This window comes from Oncorhynchus keta, chromosome 15, assembly GCF_023373465.1.
Source record: "Oncorhynchus keta strain PuntledgeMale-10-30-2019 chromosome 15, Oket_V2, whole genome shotgun sequence".
NCBI lineage: Eukaryota > Metazoa > Chordata > Actinopteri > Salmoniformes > Salmonidae > Oncorhynchus > Oncorhynchus keta.
Window position 1 is genome coordinate 4,088,122 of NC_068435.1, and position 18,259 is coordinate 4,106,380.

At 47.9% G+C, this 18,259-nt stretch overlaps 1 pseudogene; it reads left to right on the forward strand.

Moving 5' to 3' along the window:
* The window catches only part of LOC118372857 (piezo-type mechanosensitive ion channel component 2-like), a 323,332-nt pseudogene that overhangs the window by 100,132 nt on the left and 204,941 nt on the right, over nt 1-18,259 (forward strand).

An 18,259-nucleotide genomic window follows, 5' to 3' on the forward strand; every position in this document is an offset into this window, starting at 1 on the left:
CAATCAAAATATATTTTATATTTGAGATACTTCAAAGTAGCCACCCTTTGCCTTGATGACAGCTTTGCACGCTCTTGGCATTCTCTCAACCAGCTTTATGTGGCAGCAATACACCATCCCATCTAGTTTGGGCTTAGAGGGACTATCATTTGTTTTTCAACAGGACAATGACCCAACACACCACCAGGCTGTGTAAGGGCTATTTGACCAAGAAGGAGAGTAATGGAATGCATCAGATGACCTGGCCTCCACAATCACCAGACCTCAACCCAATTGAGATGGTTTTGGATGAGTTGAACGTCAGAGTGAAGGAAAAGCAGCCAACAAGTGCTCAGCATATGTGGGAACTCCTTCAAGACTGTTGGAAAAGCATTCCAGGTTAAGCTTGTTGAGAGAATTCCAAGAGTGGGCAAAGCTGCCATCAAGGCAAAGAGTATCTACTTTGAAGAATCTATAAGCTATAAAAAAAAAAGAGAGTCGCACACTCTATATATAAACTCCCAGTAATTTATTGGGTAAATCACCACAGTTTCGGTATCAATGTGACTTCTTCAGGGTGAAATATATTCTAAAATATATTTTGATTTGTTTAACACTTTTTTTGGTTACTACATGATTCCATATGTGCTATTTCGTAGTTTTGATGTCTTCAGTATTATTCTAAATAGACACGTATGTAGAAAAACCCTTGAATGAGTAGTTATATCCAACATTGTGACTGGTACTGTATGTAGTGTATGTGATCGTGTACAAATAATAATAATAATACATAATCATTTATTGAATTTATATTGCGCTTTTGTGTACCAACTGAGTTACTCAAAGTGCTTTACATAGTAGGAGGGAAATCATCTCACCCACCACCATTATGTAGCACCCTCATCTCAGTGATGCACGCAGACCATTTTTGTGCCAGAACGCTCATCACCCATCAGCTATCAGGTGGAGCGGTGAGGAGTGATATTAGGAATGACGCTGATGATTAGGTGACCGTGATGGAATGTGGCCATGACACATGCCGAACACCCCCCCTAGCCCTAGTCTTACAATAAGCGCCATGGGATTTTGAATGCCCTCAGAGAGTCAGGATGTAATGTAATTAAGGTTTGAAATGTTTCAGAACCATTCAGTCGTGTTTCAGAACCATTCAGTCATGTTTCAGAACCATTCAGTCGTGTTTCAGAACCATTCAGTCGTGTTTCAGAACCATTCAGTCGTGTTTCAGAACCATTCAGTCATGTTTCAGAACCATTCAGTCGTGTTTCAGAACCATTCAGGCGTGTTTCAGAACCATTCAGTCGTGTTTCAGAACCATTCAGTCGTGTTTCAGAACCATTCAGTCGTGTTTCAGAACCATTCAGTCGTGTTTCAGAACCATTCAGTCGTGTTTCAGAACCATTCAGTCGTGTTTCAGAACCATTCACCATTCAGTCGTGTTTCAGAACCATTCAGTCGTGTTTCAGAACCATTCACCATTCAGTCGTGTTTCAGAACCATTCAGTCATGTTTCAGAACCATTCAGGCATGTTTCAGAACCATGGATAGCTCTAGCGACAAACTCAATGTGCCACACACTAAGGGGGTAAATGTTAATTATAATGAGGGTTACATAGAGAAAATCAGACCTCTCTGAAAGGAAAATGTATAGCCCTCCCTTCAGCAAAATATATTTTTACCTAAACCCTCCGAGAACACAAGTGACCCTCCCCTATACAGACAATAATAATTAAAACATAAAATGGATAGTAGGGAACATGTCTACCGTTTACACTCACTTCTTGGGCATACCAGAGCCTTAGCTATGAAGTTTTAGAAACGGTTCTTCGTCCTGTCAGCGTTACATGGCAACGCAGGAATTTTGATAGAGCACAGGGCTGCTGGGGGCCAGAAGGTTGCGGGTTCACAGACCACCGTGGACAAGGGGTGGAAATATCTCCTTCATAGTAAAAGCATTGCATGAATCTATCATCCTATATCTCCTTCATAGTAAAAGCATTGCATGAATCGATCATCCTATATCTCCTTCATAGTAAAAGCATTGCATGAATCGATCATCCTATATCTCCTTCATAGTAAAAGCATTGCATGAATCTATCATCCTATATCTCCTTCATAGTAAAAGCATTGCATGAATCTATCATCCTATATCTCCTTCAGAAATTACAGGCTAAGAATGGACAGAGAGATAGGCCTGCGTTCATATTTTTCCAATGCCAAATCAGTGTGTCTTGTTAAATCGGAGACTTAATTAGGAAGCTGAGTATTTTCAAAAGTTAGTCCTACAGAGTAGGTCTACCTTTCCACCCCAGGCAGAGTAGGTCTACCTTTCCACCCCAGACAGAGTAGGTCTACCTTTCCACCCCAGACAGAGTAGGACCTACCTTTCCACCTCAGACAGAGTAGGTCTACCTTTCCACCCCAGACAGAGTAGGTTGACCTTTCCACCCCAGACAGAGTAGGTCTACCTTTCCACCCCAGACAGAGTAGGTCTACCTTTCCACCCCAGACAGAGTAAGCCTACCTTTCCACCCCAGACAGAGTAGGTCTACCTTTCCACCCCAGACAGAGTAGGCCTACCTTTCCACCCCAGACAGAGTAGGACCTACCTTTCCACCCCAGACAGAGTAGGTCTACCTTTCCACCCCAGACAGAGTAGGCCTACCTTTCCACCCCAGACAGAGTAGACCTACCTTTCCACCCCAGACAGTAGGCCTACCTTTCCACCCCAGACAGAGTAGGTCTACCTTTCCACCCCAGACAGTAGGCCTACCTTTCCACCCCAGACAGAGTAGGTCTACCTTTCCACCCCAGACAGAGTAGGACCTACCTTTCCACCCCAGACAGAGTAGGCCTACCTTTCCACCCCAGACAGAGTAGGACCTACCTACCCACCCCAGACAGAGTAGGGTCTACCTTTCCACCCCAGGCAGAGTAGGTCTACCTTTCCACCCCAGACAGAGTAGGTCTACCTTTCCACCCCAGACAGAGTAGGCCTACCTTTCCACCCCAGACAGAGTAGGTCTACCTTTCCACCCCAGACAGAGTAGGCCTACCTTTCCACCCCAGACAGAGTAGGACCTACCTTTCCACCCCAGACAGAGTAGGACCTACCTTTCCACCCCAGACAGAGTAGGACCTTCCACCCCAGACTTTCCACCCCAGACAGAGTAGGGTCTACCTTTCCACCCCAGACAGAGTAGGGCCTACCTTTCCACCCCAGATAGAGTAGGACCTACCTTTCCATCCCAGACAGAGTAGGGCCTACCTTTCCACCCCAGACAGAGTAGGACCTCCTTCCACCCCAGACAGTAGGCCTACCTTTCCACCCCAGACAGAGTAGGACCTACCCCAGACAGAGTTTCCACCCCAGACAGAGTAGGACCTACCTTTCCACCCCAGACAGAGTAGGACCTACCTTTCCACCCCAGACAGAGTAGGACCTACCTTTCCACCCCAGACAGAGTAGGACCACCTTTCCACCCCAGACAGAGTAGGACCTACCTTTCCACCCCAGACAGAGTAGGACCTACCTTCCACCCCAGACAGAGTAGGACCTACCTTTCCACCCCAGACAGAGTAGGACCTACCTTTCCACCCCAGACAGAGTAGGACCTACCTTTCCACCCCAGACAGAGTAGGACCTACCTTCCACCCCAGACAGAGTAGGACCTACCTTTCCACCCCAGACAGAGTAGGACCTACCTTTCCACCCCAGACAGAGTAGGACCTAAATACCTTTCCACCCCAGACAGAGTAGGACCTACCTTTCCACCCCAGACAGAGTAGGACCTACCTTTCCACCCCAGACAGAGTAGGACCTACCTTTCCACCCCAGACAGAGTAGGACCTACCTTTCCACCCCAGACAGAGTAGGACCTACCTTTCCACCCCAGACAGAGTAGGACCTACCTTTCCACCCCAGACAGAGTAGTACTTTCCACCCCAGACAGAGTAGGACCTACCTTTCCACCCCAGACAGAGTAGGACCTACCTTTCCACCCCAGGAGTAGGACCTACCTTTCCACCCCAGACAGAGTAGGACCTACCTTTCCACCCCAGACAGAGTAGGGACCTACCTTTCCACCCCAGACAGAGTAGGCCTACCTTTCCACCCCAGACAGAGTAGGACCTACCTTTCCACCCCAGACAGAGTAGGACCTACCTTTCCACCCCAGACAGAGTAGGGTCCTACCTTTCCACCCCAGACAGAGTAGGACCTACCTTTCCACCCCAGACAGAGTAGGACCTACCTTTCCACCCCAGACAGAGTAGGACCTACCTTTCCACCCCAGACAGAGTAGGACCTACCTTTCCACCCCAGACAGAGTAGGGTCTACCTTTCCACCCCAGACAGAGTAGGACCTACCTTTCCACCCCAGACAGAGTAGGACCTACCTTTCCACCCCAGACAGAGTAGGGCCTACCTTTCCACCCCAGACAGAGTAGGACCTACCTTTCCACCCCAGACAGAGTAGGACCTACCTTTCCACCCCAGACAGAGTAGGACCTACCTTTCCACCCCAGACAGAGTAGGACCTACCTTTCCACCCCAGACAGAGTAGGACCTACCCCCAGACAGAGTAGGTCTTTCCACCCCAGACAGACAGTAGGACCTACCTTTCCAGACAGAGTAGGACCTACCTTTCCACCCCAGACAGAGTAGGACCTACCTTTCCACCCCAGACAGAGTAGGACCTACCTTTCCACCCCAGGCAGAGTAAGACCTACCTTTCCACCCCAGACAGAGTAGGACCTACCTTTCCACCCCAGACAGAGTAGGACCTACCTTTCCACCCCAGACAGAGTAGGACCTACCTTTCCACCCCAGACAGAGTAGGACCTACCTTTCCACCCCAGACAGAGTAGGACCTACCTTTCCACCCCAGACAGAGTAGGACCTACCTTTCCACCCCAGACAGAGTAGGACCTACCTTTCCACCCCAGACAGAGTAGACCTACCTTTCCACCCCAGACAGAGTAGGACCTACCTTTCCACCCCAGACAGAGTAGGACCTACCTTTCCACCCCAGACAGAGTAGGACCTACCTTTCCACCCCAGACAGAGTAGGACCTACCTTTCCACCCCAGACAGAGTAGACCTACCTTTCCACCCCAGACAGAGTAGGACCTACCTTTCCACCCCAGACAGAGTAGGACCTACCTTTCCACCCCAGACAGAGTAGGACCTACCTTTCCACCCCAGACAGAGTAGGACCTACCTTTCCACCCCAGACAGAGTAGGACCTACCTTTCCACCCCAGACAGAGTAGACCTACCTTTCCACCCCAGACAGAGTAGGTCCTACCTTTCCACCCCAGACAGAGTAGGACCTACCTTTCCACCCCAGACAGAGTAGGACCTACCTTTCCACCCGAGACAGAGTAGGACCTACCTTTCCAACCCAGACAGAGTAGGACCTACCTTTCCACCCCAGACAGAGTAGGACCTACCTTTCCACCCCAGACAGAGTAGGACCTACCTTTCCACCCCAGACAGAGTAGGACCTACCTTTCCACCCCAGACAGAGTAGGACCTACCTTTCCACCCCAGCCAGAGTAGGACCTACCTTTCCACCCCAGACAGAGTAGGACCTACCTTTCCACCCCAGACAGAGTAGGACCTACCTTTCCACCCCAGACAGAGTAGACCTACCTTTCCACCCCAGACAGAGTAGGACCTACCTTTCCACCCCAGACAGAGTAGGACAGAGTAGGACCTACCTTTCCACCCCAGACAGAGTAGGACCTACCTTTCCACCCCAGACAGAGTAGGACCTACCTTTCCACCCCAGACAGAGTAGGACCTACCTTTCCACCCCAGACAGAGTAGGACCTACCTTTCCACCCCAGACAGAGTAGGACCTACCTTTCCACCCCAGACAGAGTAGGACCTACCTTTCCACCCCAGACAGAGTAGGACTACCTTTCCACCCGAGACAGAGTAGGACCTAGACAGACCTACCTTTCCACCCCAGACAGAGTAGGACCTAACCCCAGACAGAGTAGACCTACCTTTCCACCCCAGACAGAGTAGGACCTACCTTTCCACCCCAGACAGAGTAGGACCTACCTTTCCACCCCAGACAGAGTAGGTCTACCTTTCCACCCCAGACAGAGTAGGGTCTACCTTTCCACCCCAGACAGACTAGGCCTACCGACACAGAACAACGTAAGCTTTAACTGCTGGATACTCTTCTTCTGTGGTTTAACCCAACGAGAGAAGGTCATAAGTGTTTCCCGATAATCTGTCTGGTATAAAAATCCTCAAGTTTCAGCACCACAATATAAGTTAGTTGAATCTGGCTTATTGTGAGATCAATAACTCTGAGAAAGACATAATGGGCAAGAAACATTTTTCGTTTTTAATCCCCCAAATATTTTACACTCAGTGTAACAGACTAATAAGCAATTCATTCTAAAATACTGAGAAATATAGAAATGTCATCATAATTGACCCTCTTGGACTAGATAAAAAAAAACAAAGAATATTGAACCCTCCCCTTGACTGAGCATGTCCCTCCCATTTTTACTACGGGTAAATTTACTATAGATCCACCTCTAACCAGTAGTTCTCCATGAGGAGGTTTGGCTACCTCTAACTAGTAGTTCTCTATGAGGAGGTTTGGCCTCCTCTAACTAGTAGTTATTCATGAGTAGGTTTGGCCACCTCTAACCAGTAGTTCTCCATGAGGAGGTTTGGCCACCTCTAAGTAGTAGTTCTCTATGAGGAGGTTTGGCCTCCTCTAACTAGTAGTTATTCATGAGGAGGTTTGTCCACCTCTAACTAGTAGTTATTCATGAGTAGGTTTGGCCACCTCTAACTAGTTATTCATGAGGAGGTTTGGCCTCCTCTAACTAGTAGTTATTCATGAGGAGGTTTGGCCTCCTCTAACTAGTAGTTATTCGTGAGGAGGTTTGGCCTCCTCTAACTAGTAGTTATTCATGAGGAGGTTTGGCCACCTCTAACTAGTAATTATTCATGAGGAGGTTTGGCCTCCTCTAACTAGTAGTTATTCGTGAGGAGGTTTGGCCTCCTCTAACTAGTAGTTATTCATGAGGAGGTTTGGCCACCTCTAACTAGTAGTTATTCATGAGGAGGTTTGGCCTCCTCTAACTAGTAGTTATTCATGAGGAGGTTTGGCCACCTCTAACTAGTAGTTATTCATGATGAGGTTTGGCCTCCTCTAACTAGTAGTTATTCATGATGAGGTTTGGCCACCTCTAACTAGTAGTTATTCATGAGGAGGTTTGGCCTCCTCTAACTAGTAGTTATTCGTGAGGAGGTTTGGCCTCCTCTAACTAGTAGTTATTCATGAGGAGGTTTGGCCTCCTCTAACTAGTAGTTATTCATGAGGAGGTTTGGCCACCTCTAACTAGTAGTTATTCATGAGGAGGTTTGGCCTCCTCTAACTAGTAGTTATTCATGAGGAGGTTTGGCCACCTCTAACTAGTAGTTATTCATGATGAGGTTTGGCCTCCTCTAACTAGTAGTTATTCATGATGAGGTTTGGCCACCTCTAACTAGTAGTTATTCATGAGGAGGTTTGGCCTCCTCTAACTAGTAGTTATTCGTGAGGAGGTTTGGCCTCCTCTAACTAGTAGTTATTCATGAGGAGGTTTGGCCACCTCTAACTAGTAGTTATTCATGAGGAGGTTTGGCCTCCTCTAACTAGTAGTTATTCATGAGGAGGTTTGGCCACCTCTAACTAGTAGTTATTCATGATGAGGTTTGGCCTCCTCTAACTAGTAGTTATTCATGATGAGGTTTGGCCACCTCTAACTAGTAGTTATTCATGAGGAGGTTTGGCCACCTCTAACTAGTAGTTATTCATGATGAGGTTTGGCCATCCCTTTCTTTATATACTGAAATGTTGAAAGAAATACAAAATAAAAGCCTGGGCACCGCAGTGTGTCAAGAACCAGGTGCTGGTTTTTGCAGGACAAGTATGTATCCATTTGGGATTGGCTTTGAATCGTTTCGGCACACTGTCTGTGAACTTTGAACTCTCTGTCTACCAACCAGGTGGAAGAGGAAGATCTTAGCCTTGATGACAATGTCCTGTTGGATGAAAACTTTGAGGCTGGGTACGAGGCTGGAGAAGAGGAGGAAGAAATGGAGGAGGAGGAGGAAGATGAGGAGGAAGAAGAGGAGGAGGAAGAGGAGAGCACCAAGATGAAGATTCTGGGTTGCGTCGCTGCCGTGGCGTCCAAAGTGAAGGAGATCATTGGGAATCTGATCACCACCGCAGGGAAAGTGGTGGTCACCATACTACTAGGGCTAACAGGTCAGTGTCTTTCAGCGGTAGAATCAGCCTCCAACTATCTTACTGTGTACAAACCCTTCTTTATGAGTGCTATTGCATTTCTTAAATATGACTATAGTGAAAATAGGGCCCAGAGATTATCTTCGTCAGGTCACGTGGTCAGGAAAAACTTCTGGTCTTCTCCGTTATATCTGAATGCTCACATCTCACCCACAGTGTAGCTTGCTGTAAATAAACTTCTGAATGCTTATTATTTTTCCACCAGGTATAATTCTGCCCTCCCTGAACTCGGCAGTCTACTTATTGATTGGTTGATTGATGAATTGATTTATAAATGTATGTGTATTTTTAAGGTATCACACTGCCCTCCCTGACGTCTGCGGTATATTTCTTCGTGTTCCTGTTCCTGTGTACGTGGTGGTCGTTCTGCCGCACCTTCGACACCCTCATCTTCAGCTGTATGTGTGTCCTCATGGCCATATTCAGCGCTGGACACCTGGTCGTCCTCTACCTCTATCAGTTTCAGTTCTTCCACGAGTTCATCCCTCCAGAGGACAGCTACATCAGGTTAGATACTGGAAAGAACTTTATTTATTTATTTATTTTTAAATGACTGCATTAGGCGAGTTGCTCTACATGTACCCAGGCTGCCATGGTTCTAACTCTGTTTGATGACAGATCTTCAGTTGCTACTATGACTTTAGGGTGCATCACCTTGGATGGTTAGCAACGCTACCTATAGCATTAGCACCACCTTGGATGATTAGCAACGCTACCTATAGCATTAGCACCACCTTGGATGGTTAACAACGCTACCTATAGCATTAGCACCACCTTGGATGGTTAGCAACGCTACCTATAGCATTAGCACCACCTTGGATGGTTAGCAACGCTACCTATAGCATTAGCATCACCTTGGATGGTTAGCAACGCTACCTATAGCATCAGCACCACCTTGGATGGTTAGCAATGCTACCTAAATTATCAATGAACCTACCAGGTAAAAACAGGCACCCTCATAGATATTGTCCTAACCAACCTGCCCTCCAAATAGATCTCTGCTGTCTTCAACCAGGATCTCAGCGATCACTGCCTCATTGCTTGCGTCCTTAATGGGTCTGCGGTCAAACGACCACCCCTCATCACTGTCAAACGCTCCCTAGAACACTTCAGTGAGCAGGCCTTTCTATTCGACCTGGCCCGGGTATCCTGGAAGGATATTGACCTCATTCTGTCAGTAGAGGATACCTGGTTATTCTTTAAAAGTGCTTTCCTCTCCATCTTAAATAAGCATGCCCCATTAAAAAAAATGTAGAACCAGGAACAGATATAGCCCGTGGTTAACTCCAGACCTGACTGCCCTTGACCAGCACAAAAACATCCTGTGGTGTACGACATTAGCATCAAATAGCTCCCGCGATATGCAACTTTTCAGGGAAGTCAGGACGCAATATACACAGGCAGTTAGGAAAGCAAAGGCTAGCTTTTTTAAAATTTGCATCCTGCAGCACAAACTCCAAAAAGTTCTGGGACACTGTAAAGTCCATGGAGAATAAGAGCACCTCCTCCCAGCTGCCCACTGCACTGAGGCTAGGAAACTTTCCACCTGTATCCCCCATAGCAACTTGCCTAAGCCTCCCCATTTCTCCTTCACCCAAATCCAGAAAGCTGATGTTCTGAAAGAGCTGCAAAATCTGGACCCCTACAAATCAGCTGGTCTAGACAATCCGGACCCTCTCGTTCTAAAATGATCTCCCGAAATTGTTGCAACTCCTATTACTAGCCTGTTCAAACCCTCTTTAGTATCGTCTGAGATCCCCAAAGATTGGAAAACTGCCGCGGTCATCCTCCTCTTCAAAGGGGGAGACACTCTAGACCCAAACTGCTACATGCAGGATATATCTATCCTACCCTGCCTTTCTAAGATCTTCGAAAGCCAAGTTAACAAACAGATCACCGACCATTTCGAATCCCACCGTACTTTCTCCGCTATGCACTCTGGTTTCAGAGCTGGTCATGGATGCACCTCAGCCACACTCAAGGTCCTAAGCGACATCATAACCGCCATCGATAAGAGACAATACTGTGCAGCCGTATTCATCGACCTGGCCAAGGCTTTCAACATTCTTATCACATTTCGACTCAAGAGCCTTGGTTTCTCAAATGACTTCCTCGCCTGGTTCACCAACTACTTCTCAGACAGAGTTCAGTGTGTCAAATCAGAGGGCCTGTTGTCCGGACCTCTGGCAGTCTCTATGGGGGTGCCACAGGGTTCAAATCTCGGGGCGACTATTTTCTCTGTATACATCAATGATGTCGCTCTTGCTGCTGGTGATTCTCTGATCCACCTCTACGCAGACGACACCATTCTTGATACCTTCTTTGGACACTGTTAATTAACCTCCAAACGAGCTTCAATGCCATACAACTCTCCTTCCGTGGCCTCCAACTGCTCTTAAATGCAAGTAAAACTAAATGCATGCTCTTCAACCTCTCCTTCCAGTTCTCTACTGCCAATGACTGGAACGAATTGCAAAAAATCACTGAAGCTGGAGACCCATATCTCCCTCACTAACTTTAAGCAGCAGAGCAGCTCACAGATCACTGCACCTGTACATAGCCCATCTTAAAATAGCCCATCCAACTACCTCATCCCCATGCTGTTATTTATTTATCTTGCTCCTTTGCGCCCGTCTCTCTACTTGCACATTCTTCCACTGCAAATCTACCATTCCAGTGTTTTACTTGCTATATTGTATTTACTTCGCCACCATGGCCTTTTTTTTGCCTTTACCTCCCTTATCTCACCTCATTTGCTCACATTGTATATATACTTTTTTTCTCTATTGTATTATTGACTGTATGTTTGTTTATTCCATGTGTAACTCTGTGTTGTTTGTGTCGCACTGCTATGCTTTATCTTGGCCAGGTCGCAGTTGTAAATGAGACTTGTTCTCAACTAGCCTACCTGGTTAAATAAAGGTGTTCTCAACTGGCCTACCTGGTTAAATAAAGGTGTTCTCAACTGGCCTACCTGGTTAAATAAAGGTGTTCTCAACTGGCCTACCTGGTTAAATAAATGTGTTCTCAACTGGCCTACCTGGTTAAATAAAGGTGTTCTCAACTGACCTACCTGGTTAAATAAAGGTGTTCTCAACTGGCCTACCTGGTTAAATAAAGGTGTTCTCAACTGGCCTACCTGGTTAAATAAAGGTGTTCTCAACTGGCCTACCTGGTTAAATAAAGGTGTTCTCAACTGGCCTACCTGGTTAAATAAAGGTGTTCTCAACTGACCTACCTGGTTAAATAAAGGTGTTCTCAACTGGCCTACCTGGTTAAATAAAGGTGTTCTCAACTGGCCTACCTGGTTAAATAAAGGTGTTCTCAACTGGCCTACCTGGTTAAATAAAGGTGTTCTCAACTGGCCTACCTGGTTAAATAAAGTTGTTCTCAACTGGCCTACCTGGTTAAATAAAGGTGTTCTCAACTGGCCTACCTGGTTAAATAAAGGTGTTCTCAACTGGCCTACCTGGTTAAATAAAGGTGTTCTCAACTGGCCTACCTGGTTAAATAAAGGTGAAATAAAAGAAACAAAAAAGAGCCACAGTGTAATATTTTCTGTCACTTTTAGTCTTTACAAACAAAATGTGCATTTAAAATTGCCTCAACTATACTGCAAATGTATATAACTTGTATATATCGAGGTGCTGCAAGTTCAATAATATGTCTCTCTGTCTCTCGCTCGCTCTCTCCCTCCCCCTCTCCCTCCCCCTCCCCTATCCCTCCCACTCTCCCTCCCCTCTCCCTCTCCCTCTCCCTCTACCTCTACCTCTAACTCCCCCTATCCCTCCCCCTCCCCTCTCCCTCCTCCTCTCCCTCTACCTCCCCTCCCCCTCTACCTCCCCCTCCCCTCCCCATCTACCCCCCCTCTCCCTCTCCCTCTTCCTCCAGTCTGTTCGGCATCTCATCCATCATCCAGACTGACTGCTCCTCCACGTGGAGGATGATAGTTAACCCTGATCTGGCCTGGCACCACTTTGTTAACCCCATTATGCTGCTGCTGCTGTACTACACCCTGGCCACTCTCATACGCCTCTGGCTCCAGGAACCTATAGAGGTAGGTAACACCCTGGCATCTCTCATACTCCTCTGGCTCCAGGAACCTATAGAGGTAGGTAACACCCTGGCCACTCTCATACGCCTCTGGCTCCAGGAATCTATAGAGGTAGGTAGGTAACACCCTGGTATCTCTCATACGCCTCTGGCTCCAGGAACCTATAGAGGTAGGTAACACCCTGGCCACTCTCATACTCCTCTGGCTCCAGGAACCTATAGAGGTAGGTAACAAACTGGTATCTCTCATACGCCTCTGGCTCCAGGAACCTATAGAGGTAGGTAATACATAGACATAGAGATACTACCCATAGAGAGGGTAGGTAACAACATAGAAATACAACCCATAGAGAGGGTAGGTAACGGCGTAGAGATACAACCCATAGAGGTATGTAACAACATTGAGAAAGAACCTATAAAGGTAGGTAACTTTCTCTCTCCCCCTTCCTCTCCCTCCAGTCTGTTTGAGATCTCATCCATCATCGTACACCTCTGGCTTCAGGAACCTATAGAGGTAGTAGGTATGCCCTCTGACGAACCATCAAACAGGCATCAATACAGGACTAAGATTGAATCGTACTACACCAGCTTTTTTGCTTGTTGGATGTGGCAGGGCTTGCAAAACATTACAGACTACAAAGGGAAGCACAGCCGCGAGCTGCCCAGTGACACGAGCCTACCAGACGAGCTAAACTACTTCTATTCTACTTCTATTCTCGAGGCAAGCAACACTGAAACATGCATGAGAGCACCAGCTGTTCCGGAAGACTGTGTGATCACGCTCTCCGTAGCCGAAGTGGGCAAGACCCTAAACAGGTCAACATTCACAAAGTCGCTGGGCCAGACGGATTACCAGGACGTGTACTCCGAGCATACGCTGATCAACTGTCAAGTGTCTTCACTGACATTTTCAACATGTTCCTGACTAAATCTGTAATACCAACATGTTTCAACCAGACCACCATAACCTGCCTAAAGGACTACAGACCCGTAGCACTCACGTCTGTAGCGATGAAGTGCTTTGAAAGGCTGGTCATGGCTCACATCAACACCGTTATCCCAGAAACCCTAGATCCACTCCAATTTGCATACCGCCCCAATAGATCCACAGATGATGCAATCTCTATTGCTCTGAGTTTGTAACTCAGTAGTGAGTATTGCAACCGAGGACAGACCATTTTTACACACTTCAGCACTTCAGAATTTGTTCTGTGAGCTTGTGTAGCCTACCACTTCGTGGCTGAGCTGTTTCCACTTCACAATTACAGCACTTACAGTTGACCGGGGGAGCTCTAGCAGGGCAGAAATATGACAATCTGACTGGTTGGAAAGGTGACATCCTATGACGGTGCCACGTTGAAAGTCACTGAGCTCTTCAGTAGTAAGGCCATTCTACTGCCAATGTTTGTCTATGGAGATCGCATGTCTGTGTTCTCGATTTTAAACACCTGTCAGCAACTGATGTGGCTGAAGTAGCCGAATCCACTAATTTGAAGTGGTGTCCACATACTTTTGTGTGTGATATATAGTATATGCCATTTAGCAGAGGCTTTGATCCAAAGCGATTTACCGTCATGCGTGCGTACTTTTCATTTATTATTATTATTATTTTTACATATGGGTGGTCCCTGGAATCAAACCCACTATCCTGGTGTTGCAAGCACCATGCTCTACAAACTGAGCTACAGAGGACCAGGCTCTACAAACTGAGCTACAGAGGACCAGGCTCTACAAACTGAGCTACAGAGGACCAGGCTCTACAAACTGAGCTACAGATGACCATGCTCTACAAACTGAGCTACAGAGGACCAGGCTCTACAAACTGAGCTACAGAGGACCAGGCTCTACAAACTGAGCTACAGAGGACCAGGCTCTACAAACTGAGCTACAGAGGACCAGGCTCTACAAACTGAGCTACAGAGGACCAGGCTCTACAAACTGAGCTACAGAGGACCAGGCTCTACAAACTGAGCTACAGAGGACCAGGCTCTACAAACTGAGCTACAGAGGACCAGGCTCTACAAACTGAGCTACAGAGGACCAGGCTCTACAAACTGAGCTACAGAGGACCAGGCTCTACAAACTGAGCTACAGAGGACCAGGCTCTACAAACTGAGCTACAGAGGACCAGGCTCTACAAACTGAGCTACAGAGGACCAGGCTCTACAAACTGAGCTACAGAGGACCAGGCTCTACAAACTGAGCTACAGAGGACCAGGCTCTACAAACTGAGCTACAGAGGACCAGGCTCTACAAACTGAGCTACAGAGGACCATGCTCTACAAACTGAGCTACAGAGGACCAGGCTCTACAAACTGAGCTACAGAGGACCAGGCTCTACAAACTGAGCTACAGAGGACCAGGCTCTACAAACTGAGCTACAGAGGACCATGCTCTACAAACTGAGCTACAGAGGACCAGGCTCTACAAACTGAGCTATAGAGGACCAGGCTCTACAAACTGAGCTATAGAGGACCAGGCTCTACAAACTGAGCTACAGAGGACCAGGCTCTACAAACTGAGCTACAGAGGACCAGGCTCTACAAACTGAGCTACAGAGGACCATGCTCTACAAACTGAGCTGAGGACCAGGCTACAGAGCTGACCAGGCTCTACAAACCGAGCTACAGAGGACCAGGCTCTACAAACCGAGCTACAGAGGACCAGGCTCTACAAACTGAGCTACAGAGGACCAGGCTCTACAAACTGAGCTACAGAGGACCAGGCTCTACAAACTGAGCTACAGAGGACCAGGCTCTACAAACTGAGCTACAGAGGACCAGGCTCTACAAACTGAGCTACAGAGGACCAGGCTCTACAAACTGAGCTACAGAGGACCAGGCTCTACAAACTGAGCTACAGAGGACCAGGCTCTACAAACTGAGCTACAGAGGACCAGGCTCTACAAACTGAGCTACAGAGGACCAGGCTCTACAAACTGAGCTACAGAGGACCAGGCTCTACAAACTGAGCTACAGAGGACCAGGCTCTACAAACTGAGCTACAGAGGACCAGGCTCTACAAACTGAGCTACAGAGGACCAGGCTCTACAAACTGAGCTACAGAGGACCAGGCTCTACAAACTGAGCTACAGAGGACCAGGCTCTACAAACTGAGCTACAGAGGACCAGGCTCTACAAACTGAGCTACAGAGGACCAGGCTCTACAAACTGAGCTACAGAGGACCAGGCTCTACAAACTGAGCTACAGAGGACCAGGCTCTACAAACTGAGCTACAGAGGACCAAAAACTGAGCTACAGAGGACCAGGCTCTACAAACTGAGCTACAGAGGACCAGGCTCTACAAACTGAGCTAGAGGACCAGGCTCTACAAACTGAGCTACAGAGGACCAGGCTCTACAAACTGAGCTACAGAGGACCAGGCTCTACAAACTGAGCTACAGAGGACCAGGCTCTCTACAAACTGAGCTACAGAGGACCAGGCTCTACAAACTGAGCTACAGAGGACCAGGCTCTACAAACTGAGCTACAGAGGACCAGGCTCTACAAACTGAGCTACAGAGGACCAGGCTCTACAAACTGAGCTACAGAGGACCAGGCTCTACAAACTGAGCTACAGAGGACCAGGCTCTACAAACTGAGCTACAGAGGACCAGGCTCTACAAACTGAGCTACAGAGGACCAGGCTCTACAAACTGAGCTACAGAGGACCATGCTCTACAAACTGAGCTACAGAGGACCAGGCTCTACAAACTGAGCTACAGAGGACCAGGCTCTACAAACTGAGCTACAGAGGACCAGGCTCTACAAACTGAGCTACAGAGGACCAGGCTCTACAAACTGAGCTACAGAGGACCAGGCTCTACAAACTGAGCTACAGAGGACCAGGCTCTACAAACTGAGCTACAGAGGACCAGGCTCTACAAACTGAGCTACAGAGGACCAGGCTCTACAAACTGAGCTACAGAGGACCAGGCTCTACAAACTGAGCTACAGAGGACCAGGCTCTACAAACTGAGCTACAGAGGACCAGGCTCTACAAGAGGACCAGGCTCTAGCTACAGAGGACCAGGCTCTACAAACTGAGCTACAGAGGACCAGGCTCTACAAACTGAGCTACAGAGGACCAGGCTCTACAAACTGAGCTACAGAGGACCAGGCTCTACAAACTGAGCTACAGAGGACCAGGCTCTACAAACTGAGCTACAGAGGACCAGGCTCTACAAACTGAGCTACAGATGACCAGGCTCTACAAACTGAGCTACAGAGGACCATGCTCTACAAACTGAGCTACAGAGGACCAGGCTCTACAAACTGAGCTACAGAGGACCAGGCTCTACAAACTGAGCTACAGAGGACCATGCTCTACAAACTGAGCTACAGAGGACCAGGCTCTACAAACTGAGCTACAGAGGACCAGGCTCTACAAACTGAGCTACAGATGACCAGGCTCTACAAACTGAGCTACAGAGGACCATGCTCTACAAACTGAGCTACAGAGGACCAGGCTCTACAAACTGAGCTACAGAGGACCATGCTCTACAAACTGAGCTACAGAGGACCAGGCTCTACAAACTGAGCTATAGAGGACCAGGCTCTACAAACCGAGCTACAGATGACCAGGCTCTACAAACCGAGCTACAGAGGACCTGGCTCTACAAACTGAGCTACAGAGGACCAGGCTCTACAAACTGAGCTACAGAGGACCAGGCTCTACAAACTGAGCTACAGAGGACCAGGCTCTACAAACTGAGCTACAGAGGACCAGGCTCTACAAACTGAGCTACAGAGGACCAGGCTCTACAAACTGAGCTACAGAGGACCAGGCTCTACAAACTGAGCTAGAGGACCAGGCTCTACAAACTGAGCTACAGAGGACCAGGCTCTACAAACTGAGCTACAGAGGACCATGCTCTACAAACTGAGCTACAGAGGACCATGCTCTACAAACTGAGCTACAGAGGACCATGCTCTACAAACTGAGCTACAGAGGACCAGGCTCTACAAACTGAGCTACAGAGGACCATGCTCTACAAACTGAGCTACAGAGGACCAGGCTCTACAAACTGAGCTACAGAGGACCAGGCTCTACAAACTGAGCTACAGAGGACCAGGCTCTACAAACTGAGCTACAGAGGACCAGGCTCTACAAACTGAGCTACAGAGGACCAGGCTCTACAAACTGAGCTACAGAGGACCAGGCTCTACAAACTGAGCTACAGAGGACCATGCTCTACAAACTGAGCTACAGAGGACCAGGCTCTACAAACTGAGCTACAGAGGACCAGGCTCTACAAACTGAGCTACAGAGGACCAGGCTCTACAAACTGAGCTACAGATGACCAGGCTCTACAAACTGAGCTACAGAGGACCATGCTCTACAAACTGAGCTACAGAGGACCAGGCTCTACAAACTGAGCTACAGAGGACCAGGCTCTACAAACTGAGCTACAGATGACCAGGCTCTACAAACTGAGCTACAGAGGACCATGCTCTACAAACTGAGCTACAGAGGACCAGGCTCTACAAACTGAGCTACAGAGGACCATGCTCTACAAACTGAGCTACAGAGGACCAGGCTCTACAAACTGAGCTACAGAGGACCAGGCTCTACAAACTGAGCTACAGATGACCAGGCTCTACAAACCGAGCTACAGAGGACCTGGCTCTACAAACTGAGCTACAGAGGACCAGGCTCTACAAACTGAGCTACAGAGGACCAGGCTCTACAAACTGAGCTACAGAGGACCAGGCTCTACAAACTGAGCTACAGAGGACCAGGCTCTACAAACTGAGCTACAGAGGACCAGGCTCTACAAACTGAGCTACAGAGGACCAGGCTCTACAAACTGAGCTACAGAGGAACATGCTCTACAAACTGAGCTACAGAGGACCAGGCTCTACAAACTGAGCTACAGAGGA